Consider the following 20,986-nt stretch of genomic DNA (forward strand, 5'->3'; position numbering starts at 1 on the left):
AAACATTTTATAAAATTCAATAATACTTAATAAAACTTGGTAAATGTAAGTATAGGTACTGCCATAGTACAAATATCAACAGCCAGGAGACCTTTTGAGAGGATTAGATATTTCTGAATCTCAGCCTACACTGCTTTTAAAGCTGTGCATAGAACAAGATTATCCTTCATTTCCTTTATTTCAGCATCAAGTTTCTGAAAGTCATTGTTTTGTTGCTCTGGTTGTCTATTACTGCGTAACAAAAGACTCCAAAATTTAGTGGCCAGAAACAACATTTATTTAATTATTCCTCATGGTTTTTGTGGGTCAGGAATTTGGGAAGGGCTCAGCTGAGTGGTTCTGGCTATGGGACTCTGTGATTGCAGTTAGGTGGTGGCTGGAGCTAGAGGAGGGGCCAGGCAGGGGCTGGGGCTGCAATCAGCTGAAGACTGATTGGGCATTTCACTCTCTTTATGTGGTGTCCAGACCTTCTGTGTGATCTCTGCTCATGGGCTGAGTTGAGATGAGATCTCTGCTCATGTTGGGTTTCCTCACAACATGGTGGCCTCAGGGTAGTCAGGCTGCTTACATGGCAGCTTCTAGAAAGAAGTGAGCCAGATAAAAGCTACATTACAACCTTTTATGACTGATACAGTTTGGATGTTTGTCCCCTCCAAATGTTATATTGAAATTTGACCCCCAGTGTTGGAGGTACAGCCTGGTGGGAGGTGTGGGGTCATGGGGCAGGTTCCCTCATGAACAGCTTGGTGATCTCCTCACAGTAACGAGCAAGTTTGCACTTTATTAGCTCCTGAGAGAACTAATTGTTAAAAGAGCCTGGCAGCTCCTTCTCCTGTCTCTCTCTTGCTTCCTTCCTCTTGCCACGTGCCACCTGCTCCCCTTTGCTTCTGCCGTGAGTGGAAGCTTCCTGAGGCCCTCACCAGAAGCAGATGTGGGTGCCATGCTTCTTGTACAGCCTCAGAACCATGAGCCAAATAAATCTCTTTTCTTTGTAAATTATCCAGCCTCGGGTGTTCCTTTTTAGCAACAAACAGACCAAGACAATGACCTAGCCCAGAAGTCACACAGCATCACTAATGCCTTGTTGTATTGGCTGCAAGTGAGGCAGAAGCCTTCCCAGAGTCAGGGGGAAGGGAATTATCTGCCTCTTGATGGGGGAGGCTGTAGATGAGCACATGGGTCAAGAGATACTGTGTGGAAAACACAATCTGCCACAACTGTCAAATGTGTGGCTTGTTTTTCTTGTTTCCTGTATTCCATGTTTCTTTCGTTTATGTTCATTTGGCTATTTTCTCTCTATCACCAAAATCTGTGGAATGACCAAAGCTCAGTTACACAAAGTTAAAGAAGTCATTTTTTCTTCCCATGCAATTTAAGGATCATTTGGATTCTGTAACAAGGATCAAATCATGTTCAGAAAGTAAGAGAACTTGAGAGTAACAGTGTAGAAGAACATGAGTTTGTGTTGAGAGTGTATAAAGAGAGGGATGTATTTTAGTATGAGTGATAAAATGTGGCAGGCATGTTTGATAAGAAACAATAGCAAGATTGAAGTTAAGTAACAAACTTGAGGAAAAGAGAGGAAAAGAGTTTGAAAAGCAAATCCTGTAACTGCAGTTATTTTTTACCCTGCAAACGGATTAAGTCTAGTTAGAAGTATATATCATAACATTTAAGCATGCATCTCTATTCAAAATTTTATGATCAATGACCATGTGATAGGGCTAATGACATGCATTATTTAGTACAAGGAGCTACTCATTTGATTAATGATCTAAATGTATATAATGAAAATCTTTGCTATAGGAAATCAAATGCACATATTAGAAACGAGCAAGGTCCAGAAACACACAGGTTTCTTCATAAGAATCACACCTTATTTTATAAGGAAAGTATGAAACCAGATTTAGAAAGCTAATCCAATCTTTAACCACTTTGGTACTAGCGTGGACTATAGTCGACAGCCACAGATGAATGCTCACAGCGACTTTAGCTGACAGCCGTGATATGACTTTCCTAATTTTTCATTTATCAAAATAAAATTGTGAACATTTAAAAATAACATAATGAAAACATATATGCATATGTTACCTATTCTGATTTACATTACAAGGAAAGCTGCCTGTAAAGTAAAACAAGCTCTCAGTGCTTTAAAGCTTTCCTCATCACACAAGAGCAAAACGGACTCATCATCAAGGCACAGCACAAACTATTGTGGGGACTGTGAGTGCCGGCTGTGGGCCAGGTGTCGCTGCCAGTGAGCGTGGCACTGAAGTGGTTAAAGAGCTCACTCAAAAATTAGAACAAAATGAAATTCTAGCAGCTGATAGCAACATCCAATCTTATACATAGTCAACCAAATGTAAAGTGGTCTTTCTGGTAGATTCTCCTCTTGCTTTGTGACTCTATTGAGGCAAGACTTACTATGTTATCACACCCAGGAAAAAACTCCACAAATCCAGTTTCAGAAGTGTTGCTAAGTAGTGTTCAACTTGGGGTGGGGCATGGGGAGGGACGCAGAGGGGATGTCACGCTGTACATCTGTTTTAGAGTCGGCTCAACTTGGGCTGGCTCTCGATCTGGACGAGATTTTCCTTTGGTTCTTTTTGATCTTGTACTTCTTATTCAAGCATTGTGCTTAACATGTGTTATGAACATAATGTGTTTAATTATCTGTCTCTCCCATTTGACTCCGCGGACATGAAAGCAGGGATTGTTTCTGTCTGGCGCACCTAGCAGAGTGAACGAGCAATGTCAGTAATGTTTTATTCAAAGAGGAAAATTGTGTGTGTGTGTGTGTGTGTGTGTGTGTGTGTGTGTGAATATATTGGAAGAGTAGTTATGTAGAAATTGACTTGTTTTTGTAGCTCCATAGAGCAAAACTAGGACTTAACAGTGAAATGTATCAGCAAGACAGGTTTTTAGTCATTACAAAAAGAAAAAAAAAAGAAAAACAACACCGTATTGTACACAATAAAAGCATACAACATGGTCTGTCAACTTAAAAATAAAAAGAACTTTTAATAACAACAGCTTTCTAACAATTGCTCTGGTTGCCTTGATATGCAACAGACACCCTATCACGAGAATACAAACAGAGGCCACTTAAATATCACTCAGAGATTTGTGTTCTGCATGGACAGTGAGATTAAATGAACTCTAAATTCAACTCTAACACCATGAAGCTAATCCTAGTAAGGTATCAACTCTACATGGAGCAGGCAAGGGAATATTATTAACACGTATCAAGCACCTCCTATAGACAGCATTCTACCCATTGGGGATACAGCCATGAACAAGGCAGAAAGGTCCCTGTCCTCATGGAGCTTAGATTCTAGTGAGGGAGACAGATGCTAATCAAGTAAAAACAAAATAATGTAATTTAAAATAGTACTTAGCACTATGAAAAAAATAGGTAATGTACAGAGACTGACTGGTGTTGAGACTAGATAATATTAAATAAACTGGCAGACAAGAAAACATTTTATGTTTCATATAATCTGTACTAATTTTTGTGATATTTCTATAGAGACAGATATCCAGGACATATTTAGTACTGGCACCTCAAAAGTTAACATTATCTCTAAAAATCCTGAATCTGTGTATCATGTGAATGTCGGAAAAGGGGAACACATTCGCTGATCTGGAGAAGTTAGAACCATTTGGGGAAGACAATTATGTCATTTGGAAATAGTTAAGCAGAGTTGGTGATGTCAAACAAGAAGCTGGAGAGTCAATATTGCAGGATATCATCAAAGGGGGAAGAGTGATGTGGTCAGGGAAGGTGTAGAAATTAAGAGGGCTCTAAAACTATATAGTTTTATAGTAAAATCATCAGAAAACCAAGTGTTCAGATTATGGTTAACATGATAATGGAATGTCTATTATGGGTCCACATATTTGATCTGTTACAAATTTCTGACATGCTTCCGCATGTAAGATATATCATTGCAAGCTCAGGGCCTATTAATATGTGCAAATGTTCATGGACCAGATGGCATCGCACTGTATAAACATTATCAATGCAGATATTAGCTGCTAAAATGTTACCTATTTCATGTACCTACTTCTATAACATGGACCCCAAGGATTGCTTAATTGTGAAGGTTTCTGATAAACGATGCTCATCTCTCTCTTTTTTTTTTTTTTGTCCAAAGGAAAGAACCTTCAAAGCCTTCTCACATAATGTATCTCTGTGTGTGTTGTAATCATTTATTTATCTTACTATTTTCTCTCAAACATGGATGGAAGCATATTTCAATTTTATGCTCTTTTAGGAAAAAGTTACTGATATTGGAGGGGGCTGAAAGCAAAGCACTTCTGCATTCATTTATTATTGATTTATCATTCAAAAAATAATTATCCGAACTCTAGTATGTGCCAGGCACTGAGAAATCTAAGGTGAGCAAAAACTGTTATCGTCCCTTCTTCTCAGATCTGTGCAAACAGCAAACCCTTCTCAGATCTGTGCAAACAGCAAACACTCACATTAGAGTCTGCCAGGTTGCAACAAGGGAAGAACATGGGCTCCCCAACTAAAGAGCCCCCAAAAAGCATATTCTGGAATGAAAATATATTCATTTTTAGGAGACAGAAAATTTGTCTTCTTCTTATGAAGAAAATGAACACCAACATTCATTTTTTTTTTTTTTTTTTTTTTGAGACAGAGTCTCACTCTGTTGCCCAGGTGGAGTGCCATGGTGTCAGCCTAGCTCACAGCAACCTCAAACTCCTGGGCTCAAGCAATCCTCCTGCCTCAGCCTCCCAAGTAGCTGGGACTACAGGCATGCACCACCATGCTCAGCTAATTTTTTCTATATATTTTTAGTTGGCCAATTAATTTCTTTCTATTTTTAGTAGAGACAGGGTCTTGCTCAGGCTGGTTTCGAACTCCTGACCTTGAGCGATCCTTCCATCTCGGCCTCCCAGAGTGCTAGGATTACAGGCGTGAGCCACCACGCCAGGCCACTAACATTCATTAATAGACTAGTTAATTTTATTCTAATATGCTGTGAAATTACTTTGCATTACTTACAAGTGTCTACTGAGAAAGAATTCCTATCTTCAAAGCAGCTGGAGAGAGAGTATTGATACATTAAGTAATCACATCAATAATTATTTAATATATAAGAATAAAGAGAAATCTCTCTAAAAAAAAACCTATGTTTTTTATTATTTGATAAGCACTCCTAGAATAACCTGGGCTGTAAGAATAGAACAGTGCGAGACTCTTTTCAGTTGGTGGGAATATCAACTTTTCATGAATAAATTAATTAATAGAAACAGTTTTATGTCTTTGATTGCAGTGGTACGGAGTAGGGAGGAATCCCTCCCATGCTCACTACCGAGGGTTCCTGCGCATCTGAAATGTCTTACTGAACGTTCACTCTGCAAATTCACAATAAATTATTAAGTCAATCTCCTGCACTATACTAGTGGCATAAATGAGGAAGACCAATAACCAACCCATTATAACCATCCACCCCATCCATGAATTCTATCCAGAGCTATAGGGAAATGTTGATCTTACAATACTACTGTACATCTGCCACTGCAGAAAGACTTTTGAAACTACAATGACAGAAGCCTTTTCGTACATCATGGGCATTCTCTATTCTGAGTGTCGCACTGCTTCTTGGATGAAGACATCAAAGAGCTACAACCTGAAACAACAAATTTAGTAGCACTAAGACTACATACACTAAGCAAAATGGAAAATGGGGCAATTACCAGAATATGTTTTTAACATTGCTAACACTTTTCACTCTGCTTGGTCAAATCTCGTAGGGAACATAAATTATGCAAAAGATTTCCCCTCTGGCTACTTCATTTCACTTTGAATATGGTCAGCAGATATTTTCCAAATAATAATAAATATGCATTTAGAAATAGTTTAATACTAATCCAATTGATCCATAGAAAATTAGTTTTATGTTATACTCCTGGAATCAAAATAAACCTTTCCCAAATCTTCCCAATAAACAAATGAAAAAATGAAAAATTCACAAAGAAATTTAAAGTTATTTTTAACAAAGAGCAAGAATATACATATCTTCCATATGCAGATGATATCAAATCTTGCATTAATTTCTAGTTTTGTATGTTGAAATTTAAGGGTAAACAAAAAGATTTTTGTTATTCTTATATAGTGATATTTTAAAAAGTTATCTGAAGAACATGTTTAAATAATATGATGATGACCTTACAAAAGTCTACTTTCTAAAATATTAATATTACTAATTTTACTTTTAAATTGTTATAATTTAATTACTGCATAATTTAAGCAAGATTAATTTCACCTAGTATAAACAAATTCCACTGTAGTAGGTTGTTAGTTTTAGAACATAGTTTGCTGTATCAACTTGGCAATTCTTTTGCACCATTTTAATAAAAATGGCATTAAGGGTTAAAAGAGTAGTTACTTATTGACAGTTTTGTTCTAGGAAATATCTTTTTAATGTTTATCAGGAACTAGAATCAACTTTCAATTTGAAGGTTTAAAACCTTTTGGCTGTTGTTCTTTATTAAAAATTACAAAATTTCTTTGGGAATTTTTAATTTTTTCATTTATTGGGAAGATTTGGGAAGTGTTATTTTTTATTTCAACAGTATAATATAAAACTAATTTTCCATGGATCAATTTGATTAGTATTAAACTATTTCTAAATGTATGTTTATTGTTATTTGAAAAAGATCTGCTGACCAATATTTTGATCCTCTTGAAAACGTATCTTTAACACAAACATATTTAAGAAATGTAAACATAAAAGAAAACTTATGGTAAAATCATTAGGAAAAGATGAAAATGCTATGTAAAATGTCTAGAAGATAGAAAAAAAGGAATTTCTTATAATTTTTAAATTGGTTTTTATTTAATCAAAAAGCTAAAAGGTTTTTTAAATAATCTCCTCCTCTTCTGACGCTCCTTCTTTTGACCACCAGATGTCAGACTTTCACTGCAAATTTAAAATCCTCCATTGCACAGCCGTCACCGTTTTTTATTTGTAAATGCTCACCATGCTGAAATCATTTCTCTTCTTCAATTTCAGCGCATGATTTAAAAACTTGCCTTTGAATATGAATTCGCAGACATTGATTTTAGCTGTTTCAGGCATACATTTACAAGCTTCTATTTACAGTATTCTGATTTTCAATTCACTCAAGAGTTCCATACTTGTTTTGAGATACCTCTTCACATTTATACCTGCACATCAATAATAGATCTCCTTTAAAAATAAAAATGGCATACATTCATGCCAAAACAAGATGACTATATGTGAAATAAAATCTAGAAAAAGTGATAACTTAAACTTAAGAATATCAAAATACAGTTTATTTTGTATTCTAGGAAATAAAAAAAACAGATGGGGAAAATATTTAAGTAATATGTTTTTCACATAAAATCTGTTACATAGGTTTTATTTTCTCACAAATATCTACAACACCTATGTCAAAATTTTTAATTTTCTCATATGAGAAGTAAGCATAATTTAGCATATTAACATAATTTTAACTGGAAAAAAATAAACAGAATATTATACTTTAAAAAAATTTTGCACATGTTATGGCTCAAATACATAAAACTTATTAAACTACAAATTTATATTTCAGAGTTTTATGTAAGGTGTTGTGAATATTGAATTTAACGTAAAACTTTATTACATGTTTTTTAAAAATAATGCTTTTTATTTCTGTGTATAACCCCTGAAATGCATTAATAGAAATACACTATAAGAAACAATATGTACAAGTAATGGGAGAACTCTGGTGTTACAGTTTTTATGTGTATTAAGACTTTAAGTTTAGTATTTACTGTAATAAGTTAATTCACAACTGATTTTATATAGTAAAGAACTTAATTTCAAGAAGTATGTAACTGGAACAGGATAAACCAGAAAAATGTATATTCTGTTTGGATCACTCAAAATATTTTTAAAAAAACCACAGAACCCTATCATAAGCATTAAGATATATTAGTAAATTGGTAAAGATTTGTAAACCTGCTATTATCATTTATGTTTCTGACTTGCCTTTTACAACAGTAAATTATAAGTTACTAAATAAGCAGTTACAGTGACTTTACATGAGACGGTTATCTTAAAGGAAAAGAAAGGAAAGGAAAAGAAAGAAAAGCAAAGAGACTGTTGGAATGTGTGCACGAGGGAAATATCTTATTTAAACAGAATCTCTCAACCCTTTCAGAATCTGCCTGCTTCTTGGCAGTGTATAAAAAATAATACAATCGACATTTTTCTCTGTCTTCACTTCTATTAAACTTTATGTTCTATTGTTGTTTTTCCCAGTTGAAAAATATCCAATTCCAAGAATTGCTAAAAGTGACAATGAGTAGTTCTGATTTCTTTTGATAATCCTTTGATTGTTGTTGATATTAAAAGTGTTATAAAATGAGTGAGAAATAACTATATTAACACTGAGAAATAATAGTGGTTCTTTATTTCTCAGTGTTAATATAGTTATTTCTCACTCATTTTATTAAATCTGCTTTTGGAATCTTTCTCTTTTTAACATAAACTGTACATATTTATCATTGATTTTTATCTTTACTGCTGCTAGATGCTCTTTTTTTAAAAAAAGCTTTCATTCAATCTGACCTCTTTTAATGAATATGCACGTATTCCTTAGTAAGTGAATAAAACTTTGCTTTCACTTGATAGTAGGTACTTCATTCTCATTATTGAGGCTAAGCCAAAACCTTGAATACTTGTCAAAGATTCATTTTATAATCCTGAGCTTGGTTTGGCATTCCATGATTTACATGGGGGCTCTGCTAACAATAATTGATTCATTCCATACTTAAAACCCACTGATCTCATTACAATTATGGGAAAGGCATGTTAGCTGTTGCAATTTAGGCTTACATCAAAGGAAAAAAGAAGCACCTTCTACCCACTTTGGATTTCTGTAACACATGAAAGAATTAGGTCATAATATGTATCAAAATAAAATCCTGTTACTGACCTTTCTAGACTCAAAAGGTTGCCTTGGAAATATAAAATAATGAAACATTTCATTTTGAGCAATATTTGCATAGTTGAGAATGAAAATACTATTATCTTCACTTCATGGACCTATTTTTCCATTAATAATTTTATAGTACCAAAAGGACCAAAACACAGTTTTGAACTGTAATTCTAACATTTAAGTCAGTTTCTACAAAGAAGCTATCTATCAGTTCTGAGAACCCAAAATATGAAATGTAGTATAATAAGTATATTTGCTTAATATTATGGACATACTGGCTCATCTTTAAAGGTATATACCATATTTCATAATTTCATATGTTATTCTGTGAAAACAAATGAAAAAATAAAATTTTAAAACCAATTGATCATATTAACTATGCACCAGAACACTTTCGATTTTTTGAAGATTTTGATAAAAATGCAGGTGTTAAAGAACATATTTTATACTGTAATATTTCAAACACTTAAGATAGAAAATAATTGGTAAAGTACTGCTTACTAAAGGCAAATCGAAGTAGCATTTTTATGTCATAAATCATTAAATGCTACTTAAAAAAGGGGAATGTTGTACATCTTTTCTATTAACAATTACATTCTTTTCACTGAACTTTCATTATTGTTGCAAACATTTTAAAAATAATAATCATAGTTAGTAACATTGTAATTGTATTCACAGCAAAAACGCATCTTAAAAGAAAAAAAGGTATTTTTACAAGAAGTATTTTCAAGCACTTATGAAAAGCTACATGAAATAAATGCAACAAAAATTAGGCTGAGTATACCCACAGTTTATTGCTAATGAAACATACTCCTTCAGCTAATATAATCATTTCTATGACTTACCACTTTTCAGCTATGGGAGGACATTTCTCTGGTGGGGAAAAAGAAACTTTGAGTTTTCCTGCCAACTGTGAATATTCTTGATTTGGCTGATGGGAGTCTTGATCTCCCAATCCTAATATCTTCAAGTGCGAGGAAATCTAATTCATTAACTTTTCCAAACGTTTTAAAAGTTTCTTTTCATCAGGGACCATTTTGACCTTCTTTATCCATACCACTCTAGAGATCCGAAATACAAATGACAATAACTGATACCCATTAGTTAGGAGCTCAGAAGCCCACTCTGAATGACTATATACTCTGACGGCAAATTATCTTTGTACAAAAATGTCCATATTTTAAAGGAACCATTAGACACACGATACCATAATGACAAGTATCCTAAGATTGATAAGAGTATTTTTAAATGTTTTGAGCTTAAAAATGTGAGACACAAAATATTGTCTAAAATATATTTAATAGCAAAATGTATTTTAAAAATACTCTCAGAAAATTTACTTGTCTCTCTTCTTCCATTTATATGTTTAAATCAAATATTAAAAGTAAATCAAAGTCCTAATAAATGGCCAATTTTAAGTGCAAAGGATAATTGTTTATCTTCAGTTTACTTCAAAATTATGGGAGAAATAGGTCTTTCTTAAACTTGTATTCGCTTGAACAAACATGAATTAAATTTACATATATGCTCTTTTTACTGAATAATCCTTTAATAACTATAATGTTAGTATAAAATGTGTTCTAAATAATCCAAAGGATAGTAGTATATGCCTACTCAATAATTTTTAGTCATTACCCCAAATTATTTTAAATGATTACTTTTTATTTCTAATATTTAAATTAAAATGTTTATAGTTCATTTGTTATAAAATAATTATTTTATGAGTTAATGTAATATATAATATTGATAGAAACAAATGGGATTTTTGTGGTTCAGACTTAGACTATATTGGAGTTTTTAGGAGATAGTAAACAAATAATTTAAAGATTTTTAAAGATTAGGACAAATGAAGACTATTTTTCAAGGTTATCTATGTTTGTGGGTGTTGTTATTGAATTTTCTAGACTTTAAATTTAGATTATTTTAGTTTTAGTAAGCTCCATGCATCCCAAAGGGAAGGGATGCATAAATTGAAAAGATTTCTTGGACTTTTAAAACAGAAATATTAATATAAATGATTACTATTACTTTCCTTAGCTGACTATAAGTGACTTCATTAACATGAGAGAAATTAGTAAATCTCAATTCTTTAAGTTTTTAAAATAAAAAAGTTAGAATTAATAAGAAAATCAATTTTAAAGTATAGTATTAGTGAGAATAACTATAAAGATCTATCAAATACTTTAAAACTGAATCCATTAGAGGTGACTATTATGATGACATACATTTTCTTTAAAATTACCTACTTTTTTATTAGATCTGCCTGTCCCTTTGTCTCATATAATTTAGATTTTATGTATGCTACCATTTCATATATTTTACTGAAATTATAAAACATATGACATTGTCCTTAAACAAATACATAGTCAAAAAGACATTTCAAACTGGATTAACACCTAAAATGACCTTAGGAAAAGAAATAGTAGAAATGATTTAAAAATAATTCTTGAAAGATTTACATTATGATAAGCTTTTTATTGACTAAAATAATGTATTCATTACATGTTTTTATTTTCAATATTTTGTTGAAATATGAGGCATCTATATCTAGACTTTTGTTGCTCCTGTGGAAAAGAGTTCCCCCTTTTCAAGAATAACTAATGTACTGAAATCACCCTCCCTTCACTTCTATAATTGCAACCATTAATAAACATTTGTGTGACAATGATATCACCAAGCAGCACCTAAAGTAAATACATACTTTACAAATTCTGGATTATGTTCTCAATTTGCACTCCATTTCCTCTTTCCACTTGGTTATATTTCCCTCACTTCCCTTGTTTATATTCTTAATCACACCTTTTCAACCTGTCCAAAGAACCACAGTGCTTACGATTACAAATACTAGATACAGAAGAATTTTCTATGGCCAGTTTTAGTTTATAAGAATATTAACTTCTTTGGGGTGTCTTTTCTTATGCCTCTACTGATTTTCTGCCATTTTCACATTTTTTCCTTATTTAGGGCATTTACAGTAACTTCCCTCCACTCTCAGCTGTCGATTTCATCATTTCCACCTCCCCCCATCAAACATTAAACCTAAATCTCATTCTGTGAGTGGCTACATTAACTTTAAAAATTAGGTTTCTTATGAAAGCTGGCTTTGTGATTAGGTGTCTTAAAAATTTCTTTGCCTTGGGAATCAGAGCATATGGGAATTTCCTTCTTATGTTTTCTTTTTCTCTCCCCAGCATAATGCCAAATAAGGTGCAATTGAATATTTTTGATAACTTTAAGTCCAAATAATGGCTTCCTGCTAATACCTGTTTCCTGAACAGAATTTTAAAAAATACTAATATGCAGACAGCAACCCCTAAAGATGGTTTAAAAATTTTTTTTTCTCATTTGCATAGCAAGATTTAATTTCCATCCCTTAAATATGACGAATTGCGGAGATTTTCTCCAGTTAATGCTTTTAACAGCTCCCAATAAACTTCATTAATCAGGCAAGCTCTAGGCCCAATGTGTAGCCTGGAAGCAGCTAATTTGCTTGATGAGACCCCGACTTTAGTGAATAAACAGGTGTATAATCTGAGGGCTTTATGGCCTTAATTACAGTCTAATCAGTTCAGCGGTTGGCGGGCAAAAGAGAAAGGAAGAAAAAAAAAAAGGTGGGTGGGGGTAGAGCTCAAAGCCACTTTTCCTAAAATAGGAGACAGGCACTTTCTTAATACGCCTCGGTGACCGTCTTCAATTTATTGTCCCCGTCTGGTTCCTCTTTTCCTGTCCTCTCTCTCCCACTCTCGTGCTCCTCGGCCTTCCTTTCCCTTAACCTCCGCGCCTCTGCTCCTTCTCTCCCGCCGTCCTGCGTCTCCCCTGCACCACGCGCGTCCCCGTCGCGGGCGGGCTCCGCGGACCCCGGTCTCCGCCGTCCCGGGGGCGGCGGGGTCGCTCTGCGCCCCCCTGTCCCCGCCCGCGCCCTCCCCGTCACCCGTGGGCCGCCTGGCAAATCACTTCAAGGGCAGCCGAACTTTGAAGGACAAGGCAAAGCTTCGGCATATGGTCCAGTCCCCAGATGTTCGTCGCTGTCTCTCCCTCTCCCCAGTCCCCCCTTCCCGGGCCGTGGCTCCCTCCCCGCGCCCCCTCCTCCAAGTTCAGCGCCGCCCGGGACGGGGCTTAGTTTGCGTTTTGTGTCGCCGGCCTCCCTCTCCGGCCGGGCGGTGGGGGGGCCAGGCGGGGTTCCCTCGCACCTAACCCCTAACGCTCTGGGTGTCACTCCGCGGTTAAAGTGAGTCGCCGGGCCAGTTAGCACGACGTGGGGCGCGCGGGGACAGGAGGGGCGCGGGGAGAAGGCGCGGCGGGACAGCTGGGGGGGCCCTGGGACCGAGTCTTTCCGGGGGGCCGCTCGGGGTCCCGCGCCACCGAGCGCCCCGAGGAAGGAGGGGACCGCGCGGCTCGGCCGGCGACCCCGGGACACCCCGCCCGCCCGCTCGCTCGGGGGCGCGCTGGCACCTGCAGGCCGGGCCGCGGAGGAAGCGGGCCTCCCTCGCCCGCCCGGTAGACCGACTCCTGCAGTCGGGCCGCAGCGGGGGCCAGAGAGGGGACACCCCCAGTTTGGGCAGATGGAAGCTGCCGGGTCCTGGGCGGCGGGGTGGGCGCTCGCCGGTCTGCCCTGCTCTGTCCCGGGGACCCTGCGGGACAGGACCGGGAGGCTGGAGCGCGCGGGGCAAGCGCGGCCGGGACCCCGCGGGGCTCACGCGGGAGCGCCCCGAAGGCTCTGCGAGCCGGCGATCGGCCCGCGTCCCCCGTGTCTCGGACCTGCCCGACCTCCCACCCTGTCTCCGGGGCGCAGTGCTGGCCAGTGGCTGGCGGAGACCGCCTTGGGTGTAGACAGGGGCGCAGGTCTGGCCGCCACCGCCGCGGCTCGGGGCCGCAGGACCCGCGTGCACCGCGCCCGACTGCCCCGCGGTGCACTTCTGTCCGCCCCTCGCCCCGCGTCGCCTCGGCGGCGACCGAGCCGCGGGCGCCCGGAGAAAGTCACCCCCCCACCTTCCCGACCGGCCGCCTCTATTTATAACCGCACAACTCCACTGGCTGCGGGTCAACAAAGGCGTGGAGAGCGGCGGGGAAGACTCTCCGCAGTGCAAACAATGAAATAAACGGCTCGTGTGTGTTTGCAGATACGTTACCCGGCGACACCCGATTGTCCTGCAGCGAGCCAGCGCTCCAACGCGCGTTTTATTTCTCTGTAATTTTATTTGCCTACGTGGAGGGGGAAAGTGGAAGATAATAATCCTGCACAGCGAAAATAAAAGGGCATCCGGTAAACAGTCCACAGAATTTTTTTAGGAGTCTAAACATGTGCTAATGTCCTGTACAGCGAATGCTGGTTCAGACAAAAAAATGCGAATGGTGACCCCCGAGAAACTAAGTTTACATATTCAGATGTTGTTTTTATTATTACTGTTCCCTCGCCCCTGCCACATACCCTGGTAAAGGGAGAGTTTTCAATTATTAAGTGGTGGATTTTTTTTTTTTACTTTTTGTTTATTCCCTGCCCTCACTGTTATTATTTTAACAAAAGTATTTATTTAGTCATTTTAGAAACCCAAACTGAATTATATGAATAGCGTACACAATAAAATATATTATCAATATTTTATCCTTTATAATAGAAAAACATATACATATAATTCTACACAGTTGGATTATAGAAAATAAAATATTAACTACTGTAAAATAGGCCCTGTAAGTATGTTTTCACCATATATATTTTCAAAGAGTGGCTGAATTAGCAGAAAATTATGTAAACTGTATATTATAGTTGCAATTTCTTAAAAACAGATTATGGCACTAACTCAAACCACTTAAATAACTAGATCATCATAGTAAATCAAAGGTTTAAAAAAAAAACAAACAACCGAAAGAACTTAAGCAATGAAAACATAATTTTCCTAACCTAAGTTAGATGATACAGTCTTTGTGGACAATAGGTCAGCCTAGACCTTTTGTTCTTTTTCTTTTGTGTGATCAGAAAGGTACAAATATCTGTTTTGTAACTGGTGAGTGAGACATCTCCCAAAGAATGGCCATGATCAGCATCCTCTTACTTATCTCAACTAAATTACAGCTTAATAATATTGCATCCTGTGCTGCACGGGCGCTCTTGCACACACCTGAGCGGACTGGGGCATTTTACTGCCTAATTTCTCTTTTGTGTTATGTCTTGATAATCAGAATGCATTATTTCTTTCTCAAAATACAATGGGAATCCCTCCTCCCCCGCCTCCAAGTTCTGAAAATTCTCAAACCGGCCCTGGAGAAATACAAATGCACAAAGCGACAGGCGAGGCAGGCCCTGTGTTCAGCACTCAATCATTTCCTGTCACAGGTGCAGCCACTATGCATTATCCTGCCATGATTGATAGAGTGGGTTTGTGCGGACTCGGGGAGCCGGGGAGGCTCAGATGGGGTCCTGTCATTTGGGCTCCATTTCATACTACCTGTAGGGAAAAGGAAATTCTTTGCAGGGATTGGCTGTTTGATGAGTTTTAAATTTTAGTTCTTCATATATAATAGAAAGGTCATATTTTCTAAAAGTTAGTATAGCTTTAAGCTTTATCTTAGAATAAACTTCATGCTGGGGAAAAACAAAACAAAACAGCTAATCGTAACACAATAGACTTCCTTTCATTTAGAGTAGATATGTTAACAGAAGTACGCCCACAACCTAATTTCCCATGATTACAGTAAGTATGTGGAGTTACTTTCCTTAAATCTTAGTCTTTAAACAGAAAAAAAAAACCCAAAACATGTTTGGTTTATACCCCAAGTGACTTAAGGATACAACCTCCTAATATTGAGATTGATGTCTATATAACAAGGTGAAAAAAATGCACTTACTTCATTGTGAACCACTTTACTAGACAACAAATTATGTTATTATGTGCCACTCAATAATAAACTAAACATAGAGAATATAATATCAAATACAGTGAAAATCTTTATCATTTTAAATTGTGGCTGTTCTTCATTTTAGCTGGGGACCAGATTTTTGAGTTTGCTTTTGCTGTGATCGGTCTTAACTAATTAATGTAAGATCAAAGTTGACAACCATCTCACCAGTGTTATGTAAAACTGTAAAATCCTCTAGGTCCTTCATTTCTTTTTGAAATGGCTAAAGGCAAAATGATTTGCATAAGGAGATCTCAGATTTTAAAATGTAAAACTTCTTTCATTGGGATTATTAAGTGGCTTTCAATGATATCCACAGATGTTCATGCACCCACTGTAATGCTTTAATATTTTTCCTTGTGGTTTTCAAATATAGCCTGATAGACTGTTTAAAATGATACGAATGGGGAATGAAATGATTCTTAAAAATGTTCCCAATTTTTTTGACACCAGAACATTCTTCTATATCAGTACATCTCCATTTTATCATTACAGCAAACTATTAAATTTCTCTGAAAAATTTGCCAACTAAATTATGTTCCCAAACATCAATTTATGCTTTATATATTTTTCTTAAACTGAAGGAAGAGTAAACACTTTAGCTGATAAATAACCTTTCTAGAAAACAGACCTGCATCTATAAAGCATTTTTGTTTTTATATTTCCCCTATTGTAGCGACAATCTGGCAAATACAACAGTTTAAAAATCGGATGGCCAAGTGAAGTATCTCAAGAATGGAAAAACAAACACCCATGTGTTCCACTAATAAGTGGGATCTAAACAATGAGCACACATGGTCATGAGTGAGATAAAGGGAAACTAAGAAGGGAGGTGGGAGGAAGATGAGTGATAAAAACTTCACTATCAGGTACAACATACACTATTCTGGTGGCAGGCATGCTAAAAGCCCTGACTTCAGCATTATACAATTCATCTACATAACAAGAACACTTGTACCCTCTAATATTTTGAAATAAATATTATCAAAAAAACCAAAATAAAAATCTGATGGCCCAAATAATTCATTTGGAGTAAATGTTTATAAAAGAAGCATTTCTAAAGATACATTGATAAAAGCTAATTTATCTTGCCATTTTCTCTTTTTTACAAGAGTTAGAATAAAAACGGACATAAAATCTTGAACATTTTCTACTAGGCTTTCAGTGACTAGAAAATTAATGGACACTGTTTAAATGAACATAATGCTGAGTAAATGTGTAGATTGCTCTATTTGTAAATATGTCATATGTAAATACAAACAATATCAACTATTATCTTTAAAAAATTTATATGTTGGTTTCATTTGGAGCAATGAGTAAAAAAACAGGACTTTATTATTCGGAGGGCTTTTAATTATTTTAGCTATTAGGACAGTGTATTTTAAGATGCTAAATATAAAGACATAATTTTAAAATACACATCACTATCCTGTAATTAGCATTAGGCAGTACTAGATTCCTAGTTAACTCTGTTTTGTTTTATGTTAACCATCAAGCAAGAACAGTAGTTATAAAGTGTTCGTGATACAGAATGTCCCTTTAGTGTGTCATTTATTATTATAAGATGAAAAATATCCTCTACCCTATATTACAATACCATTGTATGAAGGTTCTTGTTCAAAGAAGAAATAACTTTTATGTATACATAGAGAGTAACCTGCAGTTTCCTGGAATACCAGTGAATTTGCTTTGAATTGCATTTATGATTTAAAAATAAAAATACAAGTTGAAAGATGATTATGGTTAAATGAAACAGAAACTTTGTGAGAGGATGAAAGAAACTTTGGCATTGGGTGTGTGTGTCCTTTCCTCACTGTTCTTTCTTTCTTTTTTTTTTTTTACAATCTTGTTTAGATATTGATATAGCCCCCAAAATTGACTGAGAAGCCAAATGAGACACCACACAAGGGCAAGCTAACCTCTTCTTTGCCTACATATGATATACTAAAAAGCAGACCCAAAACTACGAATGTGACCACTAGGTGAGCCAGCCAGAAAGCCAGATTCTGCAGCAGGGAAATGTTTTTGCAGCTGCTTGCCCTTAAACCATATCAGAAGGAAGAGAAGTGAAGAGGGTTTACTCCTAAATAATAGGCGATATGGTTCAATGAATAAAAGCATCTATACGTTTCTGTCTTTCAAACACTCACCCACGCACAATAACATTCTGCAAAGAATATCATAATGCCACATTGGTGGGAGGGAAGGATGAAAAGCAATGTAAGAAAATATGAAAAGCTGAAGCTTAAAAACGTATTTTGGTTAGCTTAAGTAACGTCACTCTGCTTTTTTATTTGTTTCAAGTTTTGCGTCTTAAGGGCTACAGACTCTGCCTATTGGGTTCGGTGCACCTGAAACACCTTTTGATTGAAATCTAGGACAATATCTTTACAAATATGTCTCTAAGTGAACTGAGTAAGCCAACAAGACAGCTTAATGAAATGACACCTCGATTGAGCTTTCTATTGGAAAGTCACAATTCTCACCTTTGTACATCACTTTTTTCCCCCAGTATGGTTAATTTCTTTTAAAGTCTTGCAGGTTTTGATTCATCATGGCTTATAAAGCTCTTCTTTTTTCTTTTCCTCTGCAAGGCATCGTGCACATAGCTTGCTAATGAAACTTTTTGAAGTAGACTGGCATAGTGATTTATTGGTAGTAGTATTACTAATAATACACATAGTAGTATTTCTCAAGTGACAGCCATATAATTAGTAATATCAAGAATACAGAAAAGACAGGACTCAAGTGCCTACCTGCGAAAAAGACAAATAATATATAATCAAATCAGAATACAGGTATCCATTCAACCCAATACATGAACCCAGAACATTAGTCTTATTGCTTTTTTTTTCTTAGCTAGAGAGTAGTTCTAAAAAATTACTAGAGCAATGATGTTAAATCATGTAAACAGATTGAATAAAATAAAAGGGATTTAGGTGGAAACTTAATTTTTCAAATTTGTAGTTGTGACTTACTTGCATCAGTAAAACCCTGGTTTAGCAGAAGAGATGGAAAAACATGAACTTGCCACTATTCGGAGGAAATTCTATCAGAGTAGCATTCAGAGCAGAGCTACTAAAAGTGTGGATGGTGGATCAGCAATAGCATCCCCTGATCACTTGGGGTTCCACCCCAGAGTTATGGAATCAGATTCTCTGTGGGTGGGGCCCCAGAACCTGTATTTTAACAGGCTCCAAAGACAATTTTTATGCATAATAAATAAAGACGGAAAATGACTATCTTGGAGGGTAGCAAGATGTTTTATCCTTTCTCAAGAATATTTTCTTGAAAACGTTTATATTTAAATTAGGTTTGTATCAGAAGATATTTCTTATACAAGAAATGAAATTGACTATAAAGTCTTAGAAATTTGGAGCCTCTGTCTAAATGATGTTTATAGACTGTATAAAATTTGCTTAAGTTGAAGTCTTTAAAGTTGATGTCAGTGAGGGAGGGTTGGGGTAAATAAATAAATAAATAAATAAATAAATAAAAAGTTGACATCATGTACAAACATCTCCTATAGTAGTTTCAATGGCATAAAGCACAAGTGTGCTAAGTAATGTCTATATGCAGTAGTTAGGTGTTTTGTTTTTAATGACTACTGTGTATGTATGTGTAGCCCTAAAGACTCTGATTAGCCATAGTTTTTGAGCGTGGGTGGGTTACAAGCCTGTTTTTTCTTGTGTATATCACTTCCCACTCTGGATGACGAAGGAGGAGGGAGAGCAGCAGGAACAGTGGAGAAATAACATAGTCTGGGCGGTAGCTGTTTTGACAAAAATGCCATGTGACAATTTTTGGAAACATTTTAGTGGATCAGTTAAGATCAAGATGCCCATAAAAGAACAGGCAATGTAGCATAGACTTGATCAACAAATGTTAGTTGAATAGATAAATAGAAGTATGGTAAAATCTGTTATTCTGTCTGTAAATCTCCTTCTTGATATAGGAGACAACGGTGACTTCTGTACTGCAGTGCAATAGAGCATGCCCCACCAATAGAGTTAGCAAGCTGTACAGTGTGTCACTGAGAATCAAACCGTGAGTGTGTATTGAGTGTCTATTCTATCAGCACACTGGAAGCTGTCAAGGAGAGAAACAGAAGAACCGAGGGACATTGTTGTATCCTCAAGAATATTTCAACTTTGTTGAAGAGGAAATAGTTGCTTATTTATTATACATGCGAATTTCATTCAAAGAAGATGGTGGTGCTCTTCGTTACAAGTAACAAAACCTGGCTGAAACCTAAAGAGATTACTCAGTTTAGAAAACGGAGTCAGCTTTGGACTGGCATCAGGAAAGGCCTAATTGAGTATCTCAGGGATTCACCAAATGTCTTGTGTCTTTTCTTCTCTGTTTCTTACCTAGAGCAGTGTCCACTTCCTCCTAAGTCTAATTTGTTCATAGTTCCGAGATGTTTTCCAGAAGCTCCTAGACCTGCATGCTTGTTTATGTAGTAGAAAAACAGAGCACATCTTTGTCGCAGCATTTTAGCAAAACCCTAATAAATTTCATGTGCCTGTCTTTGAACCATATATGTCATTAAGGCAATACAGTGCCTGGGGTTAGCAATTCAAATTCCACATTGAAAGCTGAGGACGGAATTAGATTACCATCCTTGGAACCACAAGCATGCCAAACCAGAGACTGGGACTGTTAAGAATGAGGGAATGGGCCAGGCACAATGGCCCATGCCTGTAATCCTAGCACTTTGGGATGCTGAAGTGGGGGAATCCTTTGAGATCAGGAGTTCAAGACCAGCCTGAGCAACAGCAAGAACCCATCTCTACAAAAAATAGAAATATTAGACGAGCATGCTGGCTTGCACCTATAATCCCAACTACTTGGGAGGCTTGGGCAGGAGTATTGCTTGAGCCCAGGAGTTTGAGGTCTCAGTGAACTATGATGACACCACTTTACTCTAGCCCGGCCCAGGTGACAGAACAAGACCCTTTCTCAAAAAAACACACACACACCACAAAAACAAAAATGAAAAAGGGAGGCAAAGAGTAAACATCTAATATAAGGGGTAAGTGAAGGCCAAAGTAACAAAGGAGTACTTCTCATAAATGGTGGTACCAGGCTGATAAATAGTTCAGGCACT

General features: G+C 36.7%; 1 long non-coding RNA gene across 1 annotated transcript; it reads right to left on the bottom strand.

The window, feature by feature from the left end:
- Positions 1-254: 254 nt before the first annotated feature.
- On the bottom strand, positions 255-13,229 carry LOC142863852 (uncharacterized). The gene is made up of 2 exons (XR_012914487.1): positions 13,173-13,229; positions 255-578 (listed from the first exon to the last, which is right to left on the bottom strand). It is a non-coding gene; the product is annotated as an uncharacterized LOC142863852 (long non-coding RNA).
- Positions 13,230-20,986: the final 7,757 nt, after the last annotated feature.

This window comes from Microcebus murinus, chromosome 23 (genome assembly GCF_040939455.1).
Source record: "Microcebus murinus isolate Inina chromosome 23, M.murinus_Inina_mat1.0, whole genome shotgun sequence".
Taxonomy (NCBI): domain Eukaryota; kingdom Metazoa; phylum Chordata; class Mammalia; order Primates; family Cheirogaleidae; genus Microcebus; species Microcebus murinus.